This window comes from Polypterus senegalus, chromosome 6 (genome assembly GCF_016835505.1).
Source record: "Polypterus senegalus isolate Bchr_013 chromosome 6, ASM1683550v1, whole genome shotgun sequence".
Classification (NCBI taxonomy): domain Eukaryota; kingdom Metazoa; phylum Chordata; class Cladistia; order Polypteriformes; family Polypteridae; genus Polypterus; species Polypterus senegalus.
In genome coordinates this window covers 36,579,013-36,602,917 of record NC_053159.1, presented here as the reverse complement: position 1 = coordinate 36,602,917, position 23,905 = coordinate 36,579,013, and the positions used below count along the sequence as shown (strand labels likewise).

The 23,905-nt window shown below is 40.6% G+C and overlaps 1 long non-coding RNA gene across 1 annotated transcript in view; it reads right to left on the bottom strand.

Annotated features, from left to right (window-relative positions):
* Positions 1-16,115, bottom strand: part of LOC120530969 — a 45,850-nt gene extending 29,735 nt beyond the window's left edge. Inside the window, exons 1-2 of the long non-coding RNA XR_005634047.1 lie at positions 15,992-16,115; positions 4,994-5,182 (exon numbers count right to left, since the gene is read on the bottom strand). This is a non-coding gene — a long non-coding RNA (uncharacterized LOC120530969). The remainder of the gene's footprint in view (positions 1-4,993; positions 5,183-15,991) is intronic.
* Positions 16,116-23,905: the final 7,790 nt, after the last annotated feature.

The following is a 23,905-nucleotide window of genomic DNA, read 5'->3' as shown; positions in this document are numbered from 1 at the left end:
TCCTCTCTGATTTAACTGGTGGTGTAGTCTGCTTTCTTAGGTCTATGACCAACCCCTTGGCTTTGCTGTCAAATAGGGTGAGATAGTTGCCCTGGCACCACTGTTTCAGCAGGTATTCCACTTCTCTGTAAGCCGTCTGACCGCTGTAGGTGATCAAGCCTATGATGGTGGTATCATGAGCAAAATGAATGATGGAGTGTCAGAGGTGAGCAAGGAGTGCAGAAGGGGTTTCAGCACAATACCGTGTCGAGTGTCTGTGCTGAGGGTCTGCAAGGAGAATGTGAGGCTGCCAATGTGCAAATATTGAGTTCTGGCAGTTACAAGGGGTGGTACTAAATTAACAAGTCTGATGAGCATTTTTGATGGTACAACAGTGTTTAATGCAGAGCTGTTGTGTATAAACAGGCCTTGGGCATGGAAAGTTTTTATTATCCGAGTTTGCCAGGGGCGCAGTGGTAGAGCTGCTGCCTCACAGTTAGGAGACCCGGGTTCGCTTCTCGGGTCCTCCCCGCGTGGAGTTTACTTGTTCTCCCCGTGTCTGCGTGGGTTTCCTCTCACAGTCCAAAGACATGCAGGTTAGGTGGATTGGTGATCCTAAATTGGCCCTAGTGTGTGCTTGGTGTGTGGGTGTGTTTGTGTGTGTCCTGCAGTGGGTTGGCACCCTGTCCAGGATTGGTTCCTGCCTTGTGCCCTGTGTTGGCTGGGATTGGCTCCAGCAGACCCCCGTGACCTTGTAGTTAGGATTCAGCGGGTTTGAAAATGGATGGATGGAGTTTGCCAGGATGCTAAGAAGTGCAAGGGATACTGCATCCTCTGTGGACCTGAGATGATGCAGCCTGGAGGTAATCATGACTATCTCAAATATTCTGTGTAATACACCCCAGTACCAGGCTATCAAAGCACTTCATCATGACTGGAGTGACTGCCACAGGCCCGCAGTCATTCAGTCAGTCAACTTTTACTTTCTTAGGCAAACGGATAACTCCTGTCCTTTTAATGTCAACAGAGACTGCGGATTCTTTCAGCACAAAATTAAAGATGTGAAGATGCCAGCTAACTGGCCACTATGTGTTTTTGAAACACTCCCTGAAATTTCATTTGGGCCAGATACCTTATGGACATTAACTCCTTTAAAAATGTTCCTTAAATTATGTTAAGAAATAAAGAACGATGGATCATGTGGTGCTGCAAGCAAATTGAGCAGTAGGCTGCTTGATATTTTGAGCAAAGAGGGTGTAGAATGGATTGGGTTCATCAGGAAGGGAAAATAATATTGGATTAGGCTTTAGTTTGCAATCTGTAAGCACTAGAGGGCTTTGCCCCCTGCTCGCTTCGCTCGCCAACCCCCAGCCTGCACTATGCACCAGCCTCTTGGCATCTCTGCTGCTCGCGTATGTGGATTTCACTTTCACCAAATAACAAATCTTTGAATTCTTGCGGATTCGCCTCTTCATTGGGAAGAAACACTACTTTTCCCTGATGGCAACACGAATTAGCCGATCTACAAGTAAAGTTTAAATCTGAACAATATATTCAATCTCTTTTTGTTGTTCCGTTATTTCACTGAGTAATAATTTCCGTTTGTTTGTGCTAATACAATCTTTACTAGCATTTTTTCGGCGATTTTTCGAATTTTAGTACTTTCATTATCTCTAACCTGCTCTACATGTGTATCACGCCAACGTTTTGGAATTCTTTACATTTGTTTGCTTGGGCGTTGTTAAATCTCTTGTCTTGTTTCACCAGACATGAAAGTATCTCTCTGAAAAAGTCACATCTCGTCCCAGGCTAAAAAGTTTTGTCTCGTCCCAGGATTTTTTAATTAAAATAGAGAGCTCTGCAAACCCTGCCAAAGTTTACATGAATCATTACTGGTACTACACGTGGTTCCCAGGTTTCCCCATACCGATATAATTTTCCTTCTGAGCTCACATTTATTGCATGTTTTCATATCAACTTCTAAAACTGCATTGATGCAGCCTTCAGATAAATTTCTGATATTAATGGTAATCCACAGTTTTCTCCTTCGTATTCACACAAACATTTTTGATAAATCCCGTTATGAAATTTGCATACTAATCCAGATGTGATGATTAGCCTCTAAACATGTCTTAGTTTAGAAAATCAAAGCAGACCTGGGGCCTCATGTATAAACGGTTTGTACGCACAGAAATGTTGCGTAAGAACTTTTCCACGTTCAAATCGAGATGTATAAAACCTACACTTGACGTAAAGCCACGCACTTTTCCACGGTACCTCATACCTTGTCGTACGCAAGTTCTCCGCTCGGTTTTGCAGACTGGCCCCACCTAGCGTCAAAGCAGTGCTACTGTTCCTGTGTGGTTTATCTTTCTTTTCTTGAAGCAGCTTTATAAATACACTGAAATTAGCCGCATACTGTTTATTAGTTTAATGCATCTGATTGTAATTAACCAGCAGCAACATAATGGTCCACAGAATGGTCAAACTATTCTAAATACCATAGCTGCTTTAGCGTTGTTACTCTCACTGCACCACTCAGAGAAGCTGATCGGAAAGAGAATTATTGGTATACAGCATCAAGCACACGCTGCCTCAGCCATGCTGTCTATTGAACTGCTCTCATATGGCAAACGCTTCAAAGCCTTTCCTGTATGGACCTCGCGGTTCAGAAACAGTTTCATCCCAAGAACTATAAACGCACTCAATCAGTCCATCAAATGCTCCTTGTAGAACTGTCTGTACTTATTAATACAATCACCTCACTGTAAACTTGTGATACAGTTCTAATATCGCACATCCTGAGCTACTTTATAAAGCGCGTATTTACATATGATGACGATATCATTTTTAAGATGAAATGCAGCAAAATATGTTTATTATATTATACAGATAAAACTTAAACTTCATTTAAATAGTCTGTATTGTTAATAATTAAAGGACACGGTGTTGCTACGCTAGCAAGGATCTGGTGCTTCGCTCACGATTGTTCCTGCCTCGCATTGTATGCTTCACTGGGACTGGCGTAAATAATAGAATAGTTAAACATGTACTACGAAGATATTTCAATGTTCCTTAAAAGTTTGAAGAATCGGCGCTCTAAGCTTACAGATGGCTTAACGTCCATTGCAGAGCTGATTTTGGCGATCGGTTACTTGGAGAAAGAAAAGGAAGGACAGGAGGTTAGTACGTTTGAAAGAGACAGCACTGCGGGCCGGCCTTAGGTATGTGCAAATTGTGCACCTGCACAGGGCCACCACGCCAATATATGTTGAATATAAAACAGAAAGAGAAAATAACAACACAGCTAAAAACGCAGCGGCAAATTTCGACAAAAGTTAAACGCTTGTGTCATGAGCACGAGGCGGCTATGCAGTGTCCACAACGGACGTGGCCATCCACTGTGCATAAGATACCATATTGACATTGGCGGCGAAGGAGCCACCGATTCTTTCTCTGCTCAGGGCCGCCACAAGCCTAGAGCCGCCCCTGAGTACTGCTAAAATAAATTATTTCATCGAAGGTCGCGCACAATCACTGCGCCACCGTGTTCCCATGTTTATTAACGTGCTTTAACTCCCATCATCATGAAAATGATATCACGTATACATCTCAGTATTTTAGTTATTCACAGAGCTGTAATATCACGAATGTCATGGATTCTGTGTCCAGTCAGAAGTAGAAAAAGCCGGTTTAGGAAGCAAGTAGTGATTTACACACACAGAGCACATAGAAGATCAAATACAAAACAAAGCATTTAACGTGCTACTTTAATTATGATGTGATTTGAGAAACTGGTTAATTAAACGATTTTAAGATGAAGTTTATGATGTTCTACTTTAATGACAAAATAAACTACGTGATTAAAGTGGAAATGTCGAGATTAAAGTTGACATTTTGTGCTTTTTTCCCACTGTGCCTATTTTTTTTTCTCTGTACCCTAATAAGCTTTCATATGACACTCAGACGGTGGGCTACAACTCGCCTTTTCACGTCGACTTTTTAAAGTGGCAACTTCTTTTTTATTTCGGGCACTGTGCGACTTTGTGAACTTGAGCTTTCAAGTTTCACCGACACGCTATGTCACTCGATCAACTTTATTTTGTTGATTATACCACGGTTTATTTGAACAAATAGTATGTTTTTCCTTTGCCTCCACTTGGCATTTGCTGAAATTCTTATATTTTCCCCTGTGCTTTGTCTTTTCACAGAAGGCTGAGCTTAAGAGCTATTTATATTGATTTCCATATTCAAAGAGGCGTAATTCTGGGAGGATTTAGGGCGTTACAAAATGCGCGTGCACGAGCGTTAGTTTTCACGCTGATCGGGATTTATGTAGCGGAAGAACGTGGAAGTTGGAGTACGCACAGATTCCTGCATCTGGATTTTTCTGTGCGTAAGCACATTTCGGCTTTTGTGCTTACGCCATGTTATAGTGTGAGTTCTACGCACGGCGTTATGCATGAGGCCCCTGGAGTTTTTCCTCTACCTGTTCAATCCGGCACTGAATTGCTTTTCTCGAGGGCTCCTCTGCTTCAATAGCTTCTGATTAATAATTTTCTCTCTTTAAATTCTGACATCTCGGCCACCAAATTAGGTAACACCAGCTATGTGTAAAAGATGCCTTTTTGAGACTTTACAACCAATAGATTGTGCTAAAGGATCTGACCAGCATATTTTCAAATGACCTTAAATATTATGGGATGTTAGGACCAAATCATTGTGAAAGCAGCTGCTGTCACTGTAATATGCACTCCTCATTTACTCAAGTGAATTACTCGCATGTAGAGCATCCATGTTAGTAAACTTGCTGTAAGCACTGCCTTAAGATATAACAGTTTTGCAGCTAGATATATTAACACTCAGCTCACTTCAAGCCTGGGCTAAGGTAATGGATCCAAGTGCACACCACATTTTCTGGACATCTAACAGAACTTCAGTCACAGACTCTAACATTCATCACTCATTACAACTCATCAGCCAATCTGTCATGTCTAAAGGAGGTGCTTCTTACCAGTCGGTTCTTCAATCAGCACTGCTGAGGTGGTGAAGTTCTCCATGCCCTGTGTGGACAGACTTGAGTTTGTGGGAGCCACTGAAGAGTTGTGCCAGTCCATGTCTTTGTAGGAAACTGGATGACTAGGCCCTGTGTGTCTTCAGTTATGGCCTAGGCTCTTGGGGGTTTAGTTAGGGTATCTTCACCCTTTATGGAAATAAACAATAAAAAGAGGTAATAACAATAACCTGAACACCCTTATGGAAGAACTTAAAAAAAAAACAATGCATCAGAACAGAAACACAATCCTGTTGGATCTTTCCCAATATTTAAGAAAACCCCCAATGCGTGACAGTTCAGTCTGTCAGTCTTCTAACCCGCATAGTCCTGAACAGGGTCACGGAGGTCTGCTGGTGCCTATCCCACCTAGTATAGGGTGCAAAGCAGGAACAAACCCTTGACAGGGTGCCAGTTCATCATAAGGGAAAACATGCAAATGCACACACACACCCGAATCACACAGCACGACTCATTTAGGATCACCGAGTCACCTAACCTGCTCATCTCCAGACAGTAAAAAACATCATCTGCTACAAATGAAAATGAATCTCAGGCAGGAAGTGCTGTTTTCAATGGCGTCAATTGAGGAGTGTCTTAAAAGACAAATACAGGGATTGAAAAATCCATCCACCCATGCATTATCCAACCCGCTACATCCTAACTACAGGGTCACAGGGGTCTGCTGGAGCCAATCCCAGGCAGCACAGGGCACAAGGCAGGAAAAAAACTCGGGCAGGGCGCCAGCCCACCGCAGGGCACGCACACACACACTAGGGACAATTTAGGATCGCCAGTCCACCTAATCTGCATGTCTTTGGACTGTGGGAGGAAACCCACGCAGACACGGGGAGAACATGCAAACTTCACGCAGGGAGGACCCGGGAAGCGAATCCGAGCCTCCTACGTGCCACGCGGATGAAAAAATCAACTTCAGACAAATTTCTATTGTAAAATAAATCATATTCAGTACTTCAGAAATGGGAATAATAAATGTCTAAAAATGTTTATAATGTTTTCCTTCAGGGAACAGATGGACATGGAATTGCGACCGGTGGTTTTTAATAGGCCATCCTCTAGACCTTTCTGGGCTCACGACCCACTTTCTCCCCCATGTAGGGGTCTTCACCACCACCCATCAATGATCCCCTTTAGTGAATCGAGTGTGATTATCAGAGCAGCGACCCACTGCCATTAGAACCAAAATTAAAACGCGACCCATCGGTGACAGCCCACCACCCAATGTTTGAGAAGCACCATTCTAGACCATGAAGAACTTTTCTGTAACCCAGCTTCACCTTTTTCACTTGAGCTGCCAAACCAAAAGGGAATAAATAGCCAGCATATGTTTAGATTGTACAGCTTGTGCTTCTAAAAATAATTTGACACGTCTTACTGAAGTAGCCGTCGGTCACACAGAGCGCCGCTCTCTTAAAATCAGCACAGTGAGTGCCAAGCTTGCATGACTCCCTGTCTCCAGTGTAATAAAAAAAAAGCTCACTGGACCGAGGACGGTGCAAATCATTTACAGCCAAGAGACTGTGCCCAGTGTCGGAGGAAGTCTTACTGCCGTGAGGACAACAGTGACAAGCAAAGTAAAAGAAGTGACTGTGCTGTATTTCCCTCCCCATTTTGCATGTCCTGTGACTAGACTGCCTTTTAGTTAGTTGTGGTAATTTATACATTTGTATCACTCACTGACAGAAGAAATAAAACTTCCAATGTTCTTTGTCCAAACAGGAACTGTGGCTTTGGTAGACATTGTGGCCAAGGGGTTTAGGCAGAGTTTGGTCAAAAAATATCTGCTGCTTCCGTCTCCTGGTTGAACTTAGTATGAAGGAGCCATTGAGTTCCATTGAAAAATGAGTTGTAGTACATTGAACCCTAGTGCTGTGTGATCGGGTTCACCATTTTATAGGCCCATTTATTAAATCAGGTTTACTTGTTATCAGATTTATGGTGAGGCGAGCGTCTGACAATGCAGGCCAAAGGCTGAGTACCCATCTGAGAGGTTACACACTGGGTCATACCTTTATGATCCAATGTAGGGATGGTATATTGATTGATGGCTAAGATGTGAAGCAAGGCCTCTTTGTTAACGCTGATAAACTTGCTGATTTGAAGGGTTAATATTGAGTCGAGGCAGCCATTTAAGGGGGCAGGGGTGAGGTCATTTGATCAGGTTCACCCATCATGAGTTTAAGCGGGTAGCAGTTTGAGAAATCGACCTTTTCATGGGGTTTTTAAAAAGGTGATGAGCCTAGGCTGGAAAAATAAAAAACAGAACATAAGAACTGTAAATAAAAAGGACGCTGGCTCAGCAGTTAGCACTCCTTCTTCACAGTTTTAGTGGTCACGGTTAAATGCCCAGCAGGGTTCTGCCCGTTCACTGCCTGCACACTCTCTTAGCAAGTGGGTACTTTTCTTCAATCTACTCTGATTTTTGTAATACATCTTAAAGATGTGGGAGATAAACTGCTTGGTAAATCTAAATTGACCTGGAATGACTTAGCGTGAGTCTGCACATCAGTGGGTCCTACGATGGACTGGCACTACATCTGAGGTTGGTTCCTGTGGGCACAAGTCTATTTATATATACCTACCTACCCATATATACTCAGCAAAAAAAGAAACGTCCTCTGACTTTCAACTGCGATCCAACTTCTCGTGTGAGTGGAAGGCTGAAATTTGGCAGGTTCATTCCTTACAGCTTCCTTACAAAAGTTGGGCAGGTTTTATATCGAAATTCTACGCGTAATGGTCATAACTGGAAGCAGTTTTTCTCCATTTACTGTAATGGAGATGAGCTTCAACGCCGTGGGGGCGGAGTTTCGGGTGACATCATCACGCCTCCCGTAATCACGCAGTACATAGAAAACCAGGAAGACCTCAAAAAGCTGAAGAAAACATGCATTATATAATTGAGAAGGCAGCGAAACAATAAGAAGCGAGCGAGTGACATATACAACCATATTCATGAGTTCTGCTACTTCGGAAACAAAGCACGATGTAAACCTACACTTTAAATTAAGTTCATAGACAGGCTGCCGCTGGCGTTTGTAATTTAGTGCCTGCCCATATGAGGCCGTCCGTCAGTGGCAATCCAATAGCAAACTCCCACTAAATATTCACGGGTGAAGGACTGTGCTTATGGAGAGGAAGATGAGATGGTCAGGGTGGTGTTTGACACAAACTCAGCGAAACTGCGAGAGAAAGTTTTAAGTGCCAGGACTAAGGTAACATTAAATACAGCCATGGACATAGCACGACATGGCACCAGCACAGCTGGGAACCTTGATGCATGTACACCGGCGGCTCCGTGAACTGGCGCAGTGCACAGATAAAAGCAACAGTTCCAAAGCTGAACAAAACCGAATTACACAATTGAAAAGGCAGCAAAAAATATGAAGCGTCTGATAAGCATATTCATAAATCCAGCTACTGCGGAAACAAAGCACACGTTGGAAAAAGTCAATGTCCTGCTAAAGGAAGACAGTGTAAAAAAACCGTGCATGCAGTGTGTCAGGTCTCAGATAAAGAAGAAGGCGAGCTGTTTATTGATGCAGTAAGAAGCGAATCGATGAATGAAACCTGTCATCTTTACAGCGATTGACAAACGCGGAATGTAACTTGAACACAACACATCCTACAAATACGAACCTGATTGAAAGAAATAATGATAATCAAATCCTTGATGACAGCAACACTCAGTAACACTCACAAAACAAATACTGTATATTGACAGTCATGTTACGTTATTTTTAAAATGTTCCCTTTTCTTTTCTACCTTTTTAACACACTACTTCTCGCTGCGATACGGGTATATATATATGTATATATATATCCCGATCTACATACTCGAATAATGGATACTTTATTAGCCATCAATGATTGTTTTGGTAAAGCCATACTCAGTGTATTCATTAGATGAACGGTAAAAAAGTAAGAGCGAGGGGAGGATGACTTATTGAGGCATGCAGGCTGTAGTGCGCGTCAACTCTATCTGAATTGCGATCACATTTGAAAAAATATATTTTTCAAGTTCTATTTAGTCCATATGTGTCAAACTCAAGGGCGCGGGGCACATCCGGCCCGTGTAATTATATCCGCCCTTGAGATCATTTTATATACTGTATTATTGTTATTAAAGCCGGGTATATGAAGCGCTGGTAACACAATAAACTACAGATCCCATAATGCAGCGCTTCAGCTGCCTTGCATCAGGGTAACCTGAATGCAATTCAGAAGATACAGAAAACAGCATAATTAAATAAGAATCTGACACTTCAGCGGACGTTTTAACCCGTGCACAATCACAAAGTGATTTCAAGTGAAGCTGCTTTTATGGGAGACACAAATGCACCAGTTCACCTTGCCCCACTTTCCCTGTTGCCAAGTAATGTTAAACCAAGTCGTCACTACGGTGTTCCCAAAATCGCACTTTGCTGATAAACTGAGCGCACTGCGCACTGAGTTTGCGCGCTTTGGTGACTTTGATGAACAAAAAAAGTCCGTCTACATGCGGCTCGAACCTTGTGCATGTTTGGTAGCACATATCTGTGTGAGAAGCTCTTCTCAGTGATAAAGACTAACAAAACAGCACACAGGAGTCGCCTCACTGATGAGCACCTGCAATCCATCCTGAGAATCTCCACAACACAGAACCTCACAGCAAACAGAAACGAACCTGTGGCCAAAAAAAGATGCCAGGCGACCAGCTCTAAAATGACATATGAGCAAAGACAACTGAATGATTTGATTTGTTATTGCTGAAAGGAACACATTTTATTTATATTTCTAGGTTTTGTTATGCAGCATGTTCATATTTGAATTTGTATAATTTTGACAGGATATATTTTTATGGAGAGCAAAATCTTTTGGGATATTTAAAATCTAAGTTTATTTTTTATATAAAATTACATAAGAGTAAAGAAATTTGAATGTTTGTTCTTTTAACGTTTACTTTATTTCTAACTTGTATAATTTAGACAGGATATATTTTTATGGAGAGCAAAATATTATAAGTTTTTTAAGGTTTGAGTTGATTTATTCACGAATAATATTCCTGTCTGTTTTTACCATTCCTACCAAAGATATTTCTGTCGACTAAATAAAAATTCCTTCTATTTAAAATTTAAATAGAACTTGAACAAATCTGATAGTTCATAATATCCACGCAGACTTGCGTAAGGCGGGAGTCATCCGTTTTAACAAACAGCGTATTGCACTGATCTGAAATAGCTGTGTGTGTATATATAGATATGTATGTATATGTATATATATGTTTATATATGTGTGTATGTATATATATATATGTATTTGTGTGTATATATATGTGTGTGTGTGTATGTATGTATGTGTGTATGTATATGTATGTGTATATGTATAGATATGTATATATATATGTTTATGTGTGTGTAAATATATATATATATGACAACAACACTCATCACTCACAACAGTGACAAAACAATTACATTGACAATCATGTTACGTTATTTTCAAAATGTTTCCTTTTCTTTTCATTGCTTCTTTAACACACTACTTCTCCGCTGCGAAGCACGGGTATTTTGCTAGTATATCTATACTAATAAAAGGCAAAGCCCTCACTCACTCACTCACTCACTCACTAATTCTCCAACTTCCCGTGTGGGTGGAAGGCTGAAATTTGGCAGGTTGATTCCTTACAGCTTCCTTACAAAAGTTGGACAGGTTTTATATCGAAATTCTACGCGTAATGGTCATAACTGGAAGCAGTTTTTCTCCATTTACTGTAATGGAGATGAGCTTCAACGCCGTGGGGCGGAGTTTCGTGTGACATCATCACGCCTCCCACGTAATCACGCAGTACATAGAAAACCAGGAAGACCTCAAAAAAGCGCTCAAGAAAACATGCATTATATAATTGAGAAGGCAGCGAAACAATAAGAAGCGAGTTCTGCTACGGAAACAAAGCACGATGTAAACCTACACTTTAAATTAAGTTCATAGACAGGCTGCGCTGGCGTTTGTAATTTAGTGCCTGCCCATATAAGGCCATCCGTCAGCGGCAATCCAATAGCAAACTGCCACGGGTAAATATTCACGGGTGAAGGACTGTGCTTATGGAGAGGAAGATGAGATGGTCAGGGTGGTGTTTGACACAAACTCAGCGAAACTGCCAGAGAAAGTTTTAAGTGCCAGGACTAAGGTAACATTAAATAAAGCTATGGACATAGCGAGATGGCACCAGCACAGCTGGGAACCTTGATGCAAGTACACGAGTGGCTCACGTGAACTGATGCAGTGCACAGATAAAAGCAACAGTTCCAAAAGGCTGAACAAAACCGAATTACACAATTGAAAAGGCAGCAAAAATATGAAGCGTCTGATAAGCATATTCATAAATGCAGCTACTGTGGAAACAAAGCACACGGTGGAAAAAGTCAATGTCCGCTAAAGGAAGACAGCGTAAAAAAAACCCGTGCATGCAGTTTGTCACATCACAGATAAAAGGAAGGCGAGCTGTTTATTGATGCAGTAAGGAACTAATCGATGAATGAAACCTCTTATCTTTACAGCGATTGACAAACACGGAATGTAACGAACACATCATACAAATACGAGCCTGATTGAAAGAAATAATGATAATCAAATCCTTGATGACAGCAACATTCAATAACACTCACAAAACAATTACTGTATATTGACAATCATGTTACGTTATTTTTAAAATGTTCCCTTTTCTTTTCATAACTTCTACTTCTCCACTGCGATACGGGTATATATATAAATGTATATCTATAGCCCGATCTACAATACATACTTTAGCATAGACAAGCGGTGGCGCAATTGTAGAGTCTTAGCCTCTACGCCGACATTGAGGTTCGATTCGAGAGGGATGTACTGACTATGTGCAGCGCTACCGATTCATTTTACCTTCCCATCTCCTTGGTTTGGGACGTATGAAAAAATATTAGGTTAGCAGAATCATGTTACGTTATTTTTAAAATTTTCCCTTTCTTAGCACAAGCACAGTTGAGAAGCTTCGATGCATGTACTCCATAGCAGCGTTAAAAATAACGCATTTAATCACACTTTCAATTCCAAGCAAGCGGGAACTTTTGTCAATGCATGATTTCCTGGTACATCCATTACACTGATGCACACATCACAGCTACAAAAATGTTAGAGTCGGAATAAAGCGCGTTCCTCGACTGATCATTTCGACTACCGAGAAGCCTTGATAAAAGCATGGTTTTGTGCACACTGAAAAGCAAGCAAAATTAGATGCATTACAGAAAGCGGACTTTGTGGCTCTTACTGGGGATCATTGGACTTCCGTGACCGTTAGTAATTCTAAATACATCTAATTACAAAATGTTCAATGATCACACTGTTTTAGCCTAATGTACAAAATAATTTTGGCTAATGTTACTCAGAGTTTAAAGAGTAAGCTGGTCAAATTACCTTTTATGTTTCTGACTTATTTTTTAAGAAGAAAAACTGCACTTTATGGTGAAATTTTGGTTATTATTATTTAAAGACAATACTATTCTGAAAATGTACTTAAAGTACTTAAACTACCACTTTATTTTTAAGTCTGCCCAATTTTAACCAGGGATGATATTTTTGTTTCTGTTTTGAATTCAAATGCAGTTTAAAAGCTTTTTTTTCAGAAATTAAAACAGCTTCAGTTTACAATATTCATGTCCATGTCTATTATTTGATTCTGTAAGCCCACTAAAACCGTTTTAAATAAAAAAAAACATTTGCGATTTGGGGCAAATTTCGTGTCGATTACATACGATTAATCAAGATTAATTCTTACACAGCCTCTAATTAATTGGATTAATTTTTTAATCGAGTCCCACCTATATATATATATGTAGATATATATATGTAGATTTGTATATATATGTGTATATACAGTATATATGTAGATATGTATATGTTGTATATATACAGTATGTGTATATATATGTATATGTATATATATGTGTCTGTGTGTGTATATATATATATATATATATATATATATATATATATATGCCAGCAACACTCATGACAATGACAAAACAATTACATTGTCAATCATGTTACGTTATTATTAAAATGTTTCCTTTTCTTTTTACTTCTCCGCTGCCAATCGCAGCTATTTTGCTATATATATATATATATATATATATATAAATAGATAGATATGACAACAACACTCATATCAATGACAAAACAATTACATTAACAATCATCTTACGTTATTTTTAAAATGTTTGCTTTTCTTTTCATAACTTCTTTAACACACTACTTCTCCGCTGCGAAGCGCGGGTATTCTGCTAGTATATAATATACACACACGCAAGATGCGTTACCCATCTAAGATGGGTTGAAAGATAACTTACCAACACTTCAGGGTATTCAGCATTAACGTTTGCAGTCCACCATCTACAGGAATTTTGTAATGCATGTAGAAATGAAGTGCATTGCAATTTTCATTCCAACAGATGGTCCGTCACAAACATTAGCACTGCTTTTACAAATTCCATACCAAATTTTCCCGGGGCCTCCGCCCTGGAGCTCCAGGTAGGTTGGGTTGATTTAGTGGACAGTTGTCATTATTTGAGCCAGATAACCTTCCCATTACCCTAACCTTAACCATAGCATAACCCGGAAGAACTTTAGGCATCTGCAGCTGGACTCTATTGGTGCCCATTGGAGTCAACTCCACCTACGTGGAGCTTCACATTGGAGGCTGTGGGCTCCTGAGACATATATGTGAAATTTTTGTAATTTTTCATTCCAACAGATGGTGCATCACAAACATTAAGACTGCTTTTACAAATCCCATACTAAATCACATATAACATAGCAACTGGATGGACACAAAGACACTTGTCCTTTTATGAAGCTGTGTGTATATCCCATTTGTACTGTGATATATACTGTATACATACACAGGTTAGGTGCATTGGTGATCCTAAATTGTCCCTAGTGTGTGCTTGGTGTGTGTGTGTGTGTGCGTCCTGTGGTGGGCTGGTGCCCTGCCTGGGGTTTGTTTCCTGCCTCGCGCCCTGTGTTGGCTGGGATTGGCTCCAGCAGACCCCCCGTGACTCTGTAGTTAGGATATAGCGGGTTGAATAATGGATGGATATATATTTGTGTGTGTGTATATATATATATATATATATATATATATATATATATATATATATATATATATATATATATATATATATATATATATATATATATATATATATATATATATATATATAGTATATATATAGATACACACATATATAGCACCAATTGTAAACTGTAAACTAAAACAATGAAATATATCTCATATTCCTTTAGAATTAATAGAACTAACACTTGTCAGTATGAGTTACCAAGAGTTTGAACCTATGGGGATACCATCAATCTAAGGCAGGATGACACCACAACAGAAAACAAATAACAAGAATATCTCCTTAATAATAAGTGGTAAATACAGGATAATCAGAATCTGAAAGGCGCCACCCATCTAGTAGTCACGTTCTTATAAACCGATTGGTGCAGGAGGTCCCATATTACCAATCCCAGTGTACAATTAAATAATACTAGTGACAAAGACCTGGCCTTACCCAATGCCATGATTGCAATACATAAAACATGAAACAAGGTTGTTACAAATAAAATGTCCAATGCTCCAAGGTGAAGTGTCCTGATATACACTGCCATTCACCAACATTAAGGAACACATGTGAAGATTACTAAGGACCAAATAAATATACAGTATGTTATATATTGTAATGATTTCATTGGGTAAGCCTTTGCAATGCCTCCAAACAAGGACATTTAGATCATCATCATGTGTTCCTTCACGTAGCTGCCCTGAGACTGTGGAACAGCCCACCCCTCAACATCAGAGCTGTTCCTTCTATTACTGGGTTTTAAATTTAGCCTCAAGAGCACATCCGTTTTTTTCAGTAGCTTTCGAGTCTATCTATAGGTACGTTTTATAATTGTTGTAAGTCTTAATGTGTCTGTGCTAATGATGTATGGTTGTAACTTTGTTGCCGTTTTCCCTTGCCTTTAATCGTTTTATATGTCCAGCATTTTGGTTAATACAATGTTGCTTTTAAATGCTCTTCATATATAAAATTTGTTTGCTTGCTTTCTAGATCTTTGTGGCTAGAATGATCAGACTGTGCACTGGGACTGCTAAGATGGTGCCTCAGGCACCTATTGGGTTACAAGGCTGAATACTAGATGGGGGTGCGCTATCCTGATCCCCGTTATCTTGTATTTATCATTTAAAGAGTTATTAAGTTTATTTCACTTTATTGATTCAGTATGTTCTATATTCTGTAGTGGAGTCATCCTACCTTTGCTTGGTGTTGTCGCCCCATTTTGAAACTTCGGCTGACTCTTACCAACAGGTGTGACTTCAGCCGCAGAGCTACACTTGATTGTCCAAGTTGTGCTGTGACGTGAGGTTCCTATGGGCGCCAGTCCTGCATGATTCTAAACGGGATGGGCAGACTATAGAAAGGTGATGGACAGTTAAATAATTTAAACAAAATAAACTCAACTTGAAACGTTTGGTGGCTTATCGGTATGAGATGACTCGGTATAGCTTATGTTTTTATCGTTGTGTCAAGGAAAGGAGCCTCAAATGTTCTAGAATACTAAAATATTTCTTAAATATTGGAAGGCACCTATTACTGTAACGATTGTTTGTTTAAAATCTGACACAAGAGGAGGATCGATGCGCACGTGAGGCATTTATCTGTGTGCTCAAACTCTCCAAATAAATCACTGTAATCACTGGCCTTGTTATGTTACGCCAAATAAATTCTTGCGTTTTTGAATAAGTGTTTCTGGAATTGCAACCACAAAACCACAACAAAAAGTGCACAAATGGATCGCATTACCCCTCTGGTACAACTGTTTTTACTCCCAGCTACGAGGCAGTAAGAAAAGGCGTTTTCGTACCTTGGGGTCCGCGCCGGGAGACAAGCAGGGCTCAGGAGATCAATTCGTCTGCCGGACTCATCCGACTGCTGAGTGCGCGCGCCAAGTGTGCGGCGCAGAGCGTGCTGGGTGGCAGCGAGGGGTGGGGGATCAGGAGAGGGAAGGCCAGGGTATTAATAGCGTCAGCGACAGCGATCAGTCCAAAAACACATCTGCGCTTGCTAAATGAACACTCCAGCTTGGCTACGTTTCTGACAGATCTGGATCCCCAATATCCACTGACGTCTCGGCTACAAATGCACTGAATAGCTCCAGACTCATTTACATTATATGAAAAAATCCTGGGATGCGAGGTTACAAAAAACACGATACACCTCAGTGTGATTACTTTTACATTTACAGTTTACTTATTCACTCAGAACGGTCCAACTGAATATCACCCACTGACGGATCACTTCATACTGTTGAGTTCTTCGAAAGGAACAACAAGAATGTAGGAGCTGGGCCGGATAAGTGGGCTAAAAGAGATCTAAAAGGCTGTTATTAATTTGGCAAAAATTTAAAAAATAAATAAAAACAAACACTTTGAGACTGATGAATTAAGACATACTTTAAACACTGCATGGACGGTGTTTGACATTTAGGGTTGGTCAGATAAACCATGAAACATAATACACTGTTTATTTACATCATACTCCGAATCACCTATTATAAAATTGTTACTACAACATAGTTATAATATAACCTAAGTAATACGTCTAAAACTTTGAAATTATGAAAAAGTATATTCAGTAAGATTGGATGTAAGTTATATGGCGGCACGCTGGCGCAATGGGTAGCGCTGCTGCCTCGCAGCTATAGACCCGGCTTCGCTTCCCGGGTCCTCCCTGCCTGGAGTTTGCATGTTCTCCCTGTGTGTGCGTGGATTTGCTCAGGTTTCCTCGCAAAGACATGCGGATTAGGTGCATTGGCGATTCTCAATTGTCCCAGTGGTGGGCTGGTGCCCTGCTCGGGGTTTGCTTCCTGCCTAGGACCCTGGGATTGGCCCCAGCAGACCCCCCCGTGTCCCTGTATAGTAGTTAGGATATAGCGGGTTGGATAATGGATGGTAAAATAAACACTTATTTTTAAACAAGTTGGAAAGTGGATGCATGGCGTGATAGTGCGGCGTTCTCGGGTTGTTTAGAAACAAATGCTTGTGAGCTGGGGGTGTTAAATTGGCTCCTGATGTGTGCATGTTCACCCTACGATAGACTGGCGCGTTGTCCAGAAATTGTTCCTGTCTTGCCCCTATAGCAGGGGCGGTCTGGCCATTAGGGCATTTGGACAATGCCCTGTGTGCCGCGGACTCTGGTCTGGTCATGGGCCGGCCGTTTCATGAGATAAAGTGTATGTACTGGTTACTGTTTGACATTAAAATTAATTTTCTAAACTACTAAACATTATCTTTTCGGTACTGAGATCTATATAGTCCTATATATAATATACCGTATTACGTCATCAAGTTGTTTTAGTTGTTAGCACACAACATTGCAGCGAAACATTTGATCAAAACTGCCTTTTGCCGATTTCTGTTTCGATACCGCTACATTTTGGTTAGCATATACATCATTGCAATTTATTTTAACTCCGATCTAGTATTTAAATCCTTCGGTACTAATAATTAGCTTAGATTACGTATTATGCATTTTATTATTCTCTGGTCGTCGGCTTGAGCGATAATTATTTTCAGCTGCAATTATTTATGATGAAATAAAGTTATAAAGCACAGGATAGGAATTTTTCATATTAGGACGGAACATTTATATTTTATCGTTAAGTTAATGGAACATTTCAATCATGTGAGGTTTTCATTATAACCTCGGTTATAATGTATTCCATTGTAAATGAGCAGCTGCCAACTATGGGATGGCACTTGGACATGACATTGACATGTACTCTAATAACGTGTAAGTCGTGTTATTAAATTTTTATTTTCATTAAATTTTCTAAACATGTCGTCAAACTTTAAGTTGTTTCTAAACAACAGTGTACAGATTAAGTTTGGTAACAGTTTAGATAGAGTTCATATCTAAACTGATAGGCTGATAGCAATAGCGAGCCGCGTATTACAATGAATAATGGGCCGAGTGGGTCGACCTCGTTACCTCACTCGTTGAAGGATGCCTGGGCCGGCTTAGAGACCCAGTCCGCTCCTGCCTGATGGGTTAGGCGCCAGCTTCTTTCCGTTCCTGCCCAGGACAAGTAAGTTTAATTAATGGATGAACTAATGGAAACGTGTTTTTTTTTTCATTTTTTAACTTAATCTATCAAATGGACATTTTAAATTAAATATTTGATCGCGGTGGTGTGTGTGGCCCATGTTTGAGATTTGCCCAGACTGCCGCACTGCTGCTTGGTGGCAATTTCAGGCATGAAAAGGTGGACAGACGGGCATGAGAACGAGTACGAGCATGGGCACGAGCACGAGCAGGAGCGCGAGCGCACGACTTGGCGGTCATTTAAATCGCATGCTGAGAAGTGCGGCCATCTGACACGTAAAGAGGAGTATACGGTATACAAAATCTAAAAGTTGATGTGACTTCTTTCAAGTTAAATTTGAAACGGTAAACCAAGCCGTAGTTTATGTAGAACATAATGACTTTAAGAAAGACATACTTGATAAATTCAATGATCGCGGCCGTTCATTATTGTCGCCTTGAAATAAAAAACCCTGCCCTTTAATGGATACTTACTTAGTAACGTGCAACCATTAAGGGTTTGAATTGGGCAGGATATTCTGATAATCAAATTAAATTCATACTAAACACGAATACCCTTTTAGTAAAGAAGACCCGCCATAAGAGGTCAATGCCGATGACCCCAATGTAGAATAACTTGCATTTTAAATCATCTGCCGGGTTAGCATTAAGAATGCATGGTTTATTTTTAATGCCTTGTTTTATTTATCTATTTAAATTTGTTATTTCTATTTTTGTTATTTGTTTACTTTGTGTTTCCATTACCTCCTAGTTATCATTATACACGCTGTTGCGTGTTTCTAGGGTCTTATTTATAAAAGGGTCCATGTATTGATCGTAAATCAGAACGTATACGATTATTTACTGCAGATATCTGGTGACAATTAATAAAATACACCAATAAATGTTCCTAAATCCTTCCCACTCTTGGAAAGTTTATGAATGTGCCCATTCTTTCATTATGAATAATCCTAGATCTATGTGCATATATGTTTTGGAAAGTTAATAAATAAATATCAAATCATATGAATTTTAATCATTATACAAAGATTATAATCTTTAAATTATGTGCATGTGAATTATTATACATTTTCCAATCAGACTATGGCCTCAGATATCCTTATGTGGTAGGATACAATGTAATATAATGTGCAGGATTGACCGTGCCAAGGATTATCTGTTGCAATACCAAACAAATTCTCTAAATAAGACATGGTTTCTAATGACAAGAGGTAAAAGCCAAAGAAGATGTGGCATTTCACACACAGAGCCCTGATTTTACTGGAATATCTAAATGCACACTGTGGGCAAAGTATGTGGATAATCCTCCAGATGACTGAGTTTGGGTGTTTCGTTGTTAACAGGTGTATGAAATCGAGAACATACAGTATATCCATGCAGTCTCTGTCTCTATAGATAAGTACGGGCAGTAGAATGGATCATACAGAAGAGATGCCACCTTTCCCACTAGTCTGTACATGAAAGTTCTTTTCTGCTAGATCTGCTCTGGTACTGTAGGTGCTGTTATTGTGAAGTAGAAATGTCTAGAAGCATCAGGAGCTCAGCCGCAAAGGAAAAGAGCACACAATCTCACAGAGTGGGGCTGCCAAGTGCTGAAATCACCTTTCCTCTGCTCCTCACTCACAACAGAGTTCCATACTTCCTCTGGAAGCAACATCAACCCAAGAATTGTGCATCAGGAGCTTCATGAAAAGGGAATCCATGGGCGAGAAGCTGCACACAAGCCTAAGATCACTATGCACACTGCCAAGCATGGTCTGAAGTGGTGTAAAGCACACCGCTGTTGGACCCTGGGGCAGTTGGAACGTGACCTCTGCATGGAGTGATGCATCACACTTCACTATCTGGCAGTGCGATGGATGAATCGGGGTTTGGCAGAGGCCAAGAGAACACTACCTTCTGGACTTCATAGTGCCTATAGAGAAGTGGAGTAGGGGTAATGGTCTGGGGCTGTTTTTCTGGGTTTGGACAAGGCCTCTTGGCTTAAGTGAAGGACACTCTTAATGCAAACAAAGAAATACGAGACAAGTGAGTGTTTCCAGCTTTATGACAACAGTTTAGAGAAGGGCTCCTTCTGCTCCACCATGACTGTGGCCCATCTTCTCATCCAACATTACTATCTGATCTTTTACTTGAATGGGCACAAATTCCTACAAACACACACCATATTCTTGTGGAAAGCCATCACAGAAGAGAGGAGGCTGTTATAACTGGCATGGCTTTGGAATGAGATGCCCAGTGGTTCAAAGTGGCATTTTATGGTTCTGTTCTGGGTTGTGTAAATCCTCATTAAACTATCGCTCGATGAAACACCATTTGATTCTGGAAAGTGTTCTATGCATAAGAAGTTGTTTTTGTGCTTTGAAAAACCCTGAAACCTTTAATGTATGGCAGGCTACCTAGAAGGACACTTAACAGATTCAGAAAACTGGCTTATGTTACTGTAAGCAGCAAGAGGTTTTATAAAAGCATGACTTCTTGGTATTTTACAAATCTGTTACCATCATGTCATGGTTATTTTCTGGATGGAGCCTGTTGTGGATCTAAATAAATACAAGCTTGATCTTGAAAGTTCATGTGGACAGGTCTTTTGGGAACCAAAAATGGTTCCACTGTGACATTACTCTGAAGAACAACTCTGACATCTTTGTTTTTAAGAGAGTACCTCATGTAGATGAGATGATCAGATTGCCATAAACTTTTGGTTGTGTAGTGTATATCACCCGGCTGGTGATGGAGTTAACAAAGCAGGCGATTAAAATGGCCAAGCAGGCAACTTTTCCTGTTTTCCATCCTGTTTGCAAGTTGTCTCGGAAAATCCCTGTTGCAATGAACCCATGAATGGAGAGAATGTGCATCTCCACTGAAACAGTGATTGGGAATAGCAGAGCTCTCCACAGTGCGACACAGTTGCTTGGTTGCCAACAATGGCTCATGAGCCAAAATGTCTTAACCCAGTGGTTCTTGAAGTAACAAAAAGGTGGGCGCGAAGATGTGAAAAAAAGAAAACAAGAATCAAAAATATGAAAAATACATCTATTGAAACCAAAACAAATGAAGTTAAACTACATTCTGATACTGGAAAAATAAATACAGAGTTAGATAAATGGCCATAAAAGTCATAATAAAATATGCATCTATGATATATCATTAATTTAAAAAGCACAAATTGGTATTAGTGGGCTCCTTTCAAAAACCGTTGGGGGCGCAATTAAAACTGTTATGAAAACTCAGGTCGCAAATACGTAAAGGTTGAGAAACGCTGTCTTAACCGATCTCTGAAAATGTCCTCTGCGCTTAACATACAGTTGGTAAAATCCTTGAATTGGCCAAGTAAGGGGACAATTAAAGTTCTCTCTAGTTTATCTGATGGCTTCTCACTTATTTAGCTAACTACAGCTTTGGCTCTCTGCTCTTCAAAATTTCAGTCACTACATAAGGAGAACACAGTACCTTGACATTTTTGTTAAGCAATATATGAAACTAGCCAACCCGCGGCGTACCATACGCCGCATAATCAGGCCGGTTTTTTAATGATTTTTAAGCAAAGGGAGAAAATTAACATTTGTAAAATCGGTAATGTAATAAATCAGCAAGAAAAGCAACATTATAACAATGCACGGAACGAACCAACACAGTAAAACAGTTTTCTATGGTGACCGTAACCGAAAACTCGGTTTTTAAAGACTGCTTACTTCATTGTGTTTTAACCTCAGTTGTAAAGGATTGTTTTGAGGATCCCATGGGATACCCCTCGCAAACCGTTTAACACGCTGCATATGGCGATTCACCTCCGCGAGAAACATGCCTCTATGAACAGTCAACGTGGCTCGGAGGAGCCAGGAGTTGGTGGGCGTGGCTCCTTCTGCGTGCGCCATAGGCGTCTTACCTGTCGGCGGCTCAATGAGTCCACGCCCCTTCCGGCGTGCTTTCCATGGTTGTCTTGCCTTAGTGAATTATAGATATAGGTATTGAGACACAAACAAGGGAGTGTTTTGTTATAGTCCACAACAAAATTAAAATAGCACATTTTAGAATTGCATATGTTTTTTTTTTTTTTTAATGGAATTAAACGGTCCTTCTACTGTTTCCTTTCGATAGTCTTTTTTGCACAGCTTTAAAGCCGACTTGCATCAATCATTTACTGTTCTTCTTGTTTTGGTTTCCTGTTTTGCATTTAAGTTTTAACCTTTCCTTTTTATTTGTTTGTTTGTATTTATGATTGCTTTTGTGTAAATCTCTTACTATGACTGGAAAAATAGCGAGTGAGCGAACTGTAGGTTACCAGTGCCAATAAACAAAACTGTGTATCCCTTCATTTGATTGTTATAAACCCCAGTTCTTCTGCCGATTTCCATGTGTGCTCAAATCCTTGAATTGCAATCAAAAATCACTTTATAAATGAGCCTCCTGACTGCTGTTTATGTGCCAAAAGACAGATCTAAACTGGCTGCAGTATACGTGTGTGTGTATGGAGGGTGGCCCTGAATTAAACTGATCTGACAATGTGATGGTACTGTAACAAAAGTGGGGTGTGAAAGATGAAGGAATGGACTTTGCACTTTGGGCATTGATGGTGGTTGCTGACCTTTAGAGAGGACCGTTGGTTACTTTGGTGGCCTGACCCACCCCACCCATCATCAGCTGCTCTTCTCTGGCACTCGGGGCTTCTGCAGCTCCACATACCCCAGGCTGCTTTGTCCCTGTGCCCCCACATACACATCACCAGCCTCGCCTCACTCTGCTCACCAAGGGTCAGAGACAACCCATCTCCCATACTGTCCCCTGGTTCTGGGAGTTGACCCAAGACTATAATTCACATTGGAGGCTTGCTGGTGGCCACAAACCCAACTCAACAGCCAGGAGACATGTTCAGCATGTGCGTCCCCCACTGCCATCCAGGGCTGTTAAGTGTTCTAGTCAAAATTCCCCCATCAGAAAGTTAATTTCCCCATTTTGAGAAGTTTACTCCATTCTAAACAAAAATAAATAAATCTCATAAGTATCGTTTCGTGATTTACGTGCCTAACAGAACTTTTCAGATGACTCATCCGTGGACAGGAGTCAGATTACAAGAAGATTGTGGACTTTATCTTGTGGTGCAGGGAGAACAACCTGCAAATCATCAACATCAGCAAAACAAGAGAGATGCGGGTGGACTTTCGTCGTAGCAAAGAGCCTGAGGTCAGTCATGATCCATGGGAATGGGATGTGAACGTGGATGTGGTGCAGAGCTACAAGGACCTGGAGGTTCACATGAACAGCAAACCCGACTGCAGGTCTGACAACGCTGTGGCTCTGTACAAGAAAGGCCTGAGAAGACTGAACTTTCTGTGGAGACTCCGCTCTTTTGATGTCTGCATCAAGCTGCTGGAAATGTTCCGCCAGCCCATAGTAGTCAATGTGGTGTTCTACACTGCCGTCTCCGGGGGAAGCAACTTGAGCTCTAAAGAAGTACAATGCCTGAACAAACTTATTAGGAAAGCCAGTGCCGTCACAGGGCAAAAACTGGATACACTGGAAGCTGTTGTGGAAGAGAGGCTGGTGACAAACCTGAATGCCATTTTCAAAAATCCCCCCATGAGGCACTTCTCAGAGCACTGTTAGCCACAGGCTCATTCCTCCACGGTGGCTAAGAAGTGTCTTTGGGGGTCTTTCCTGCCCACTGCCATTA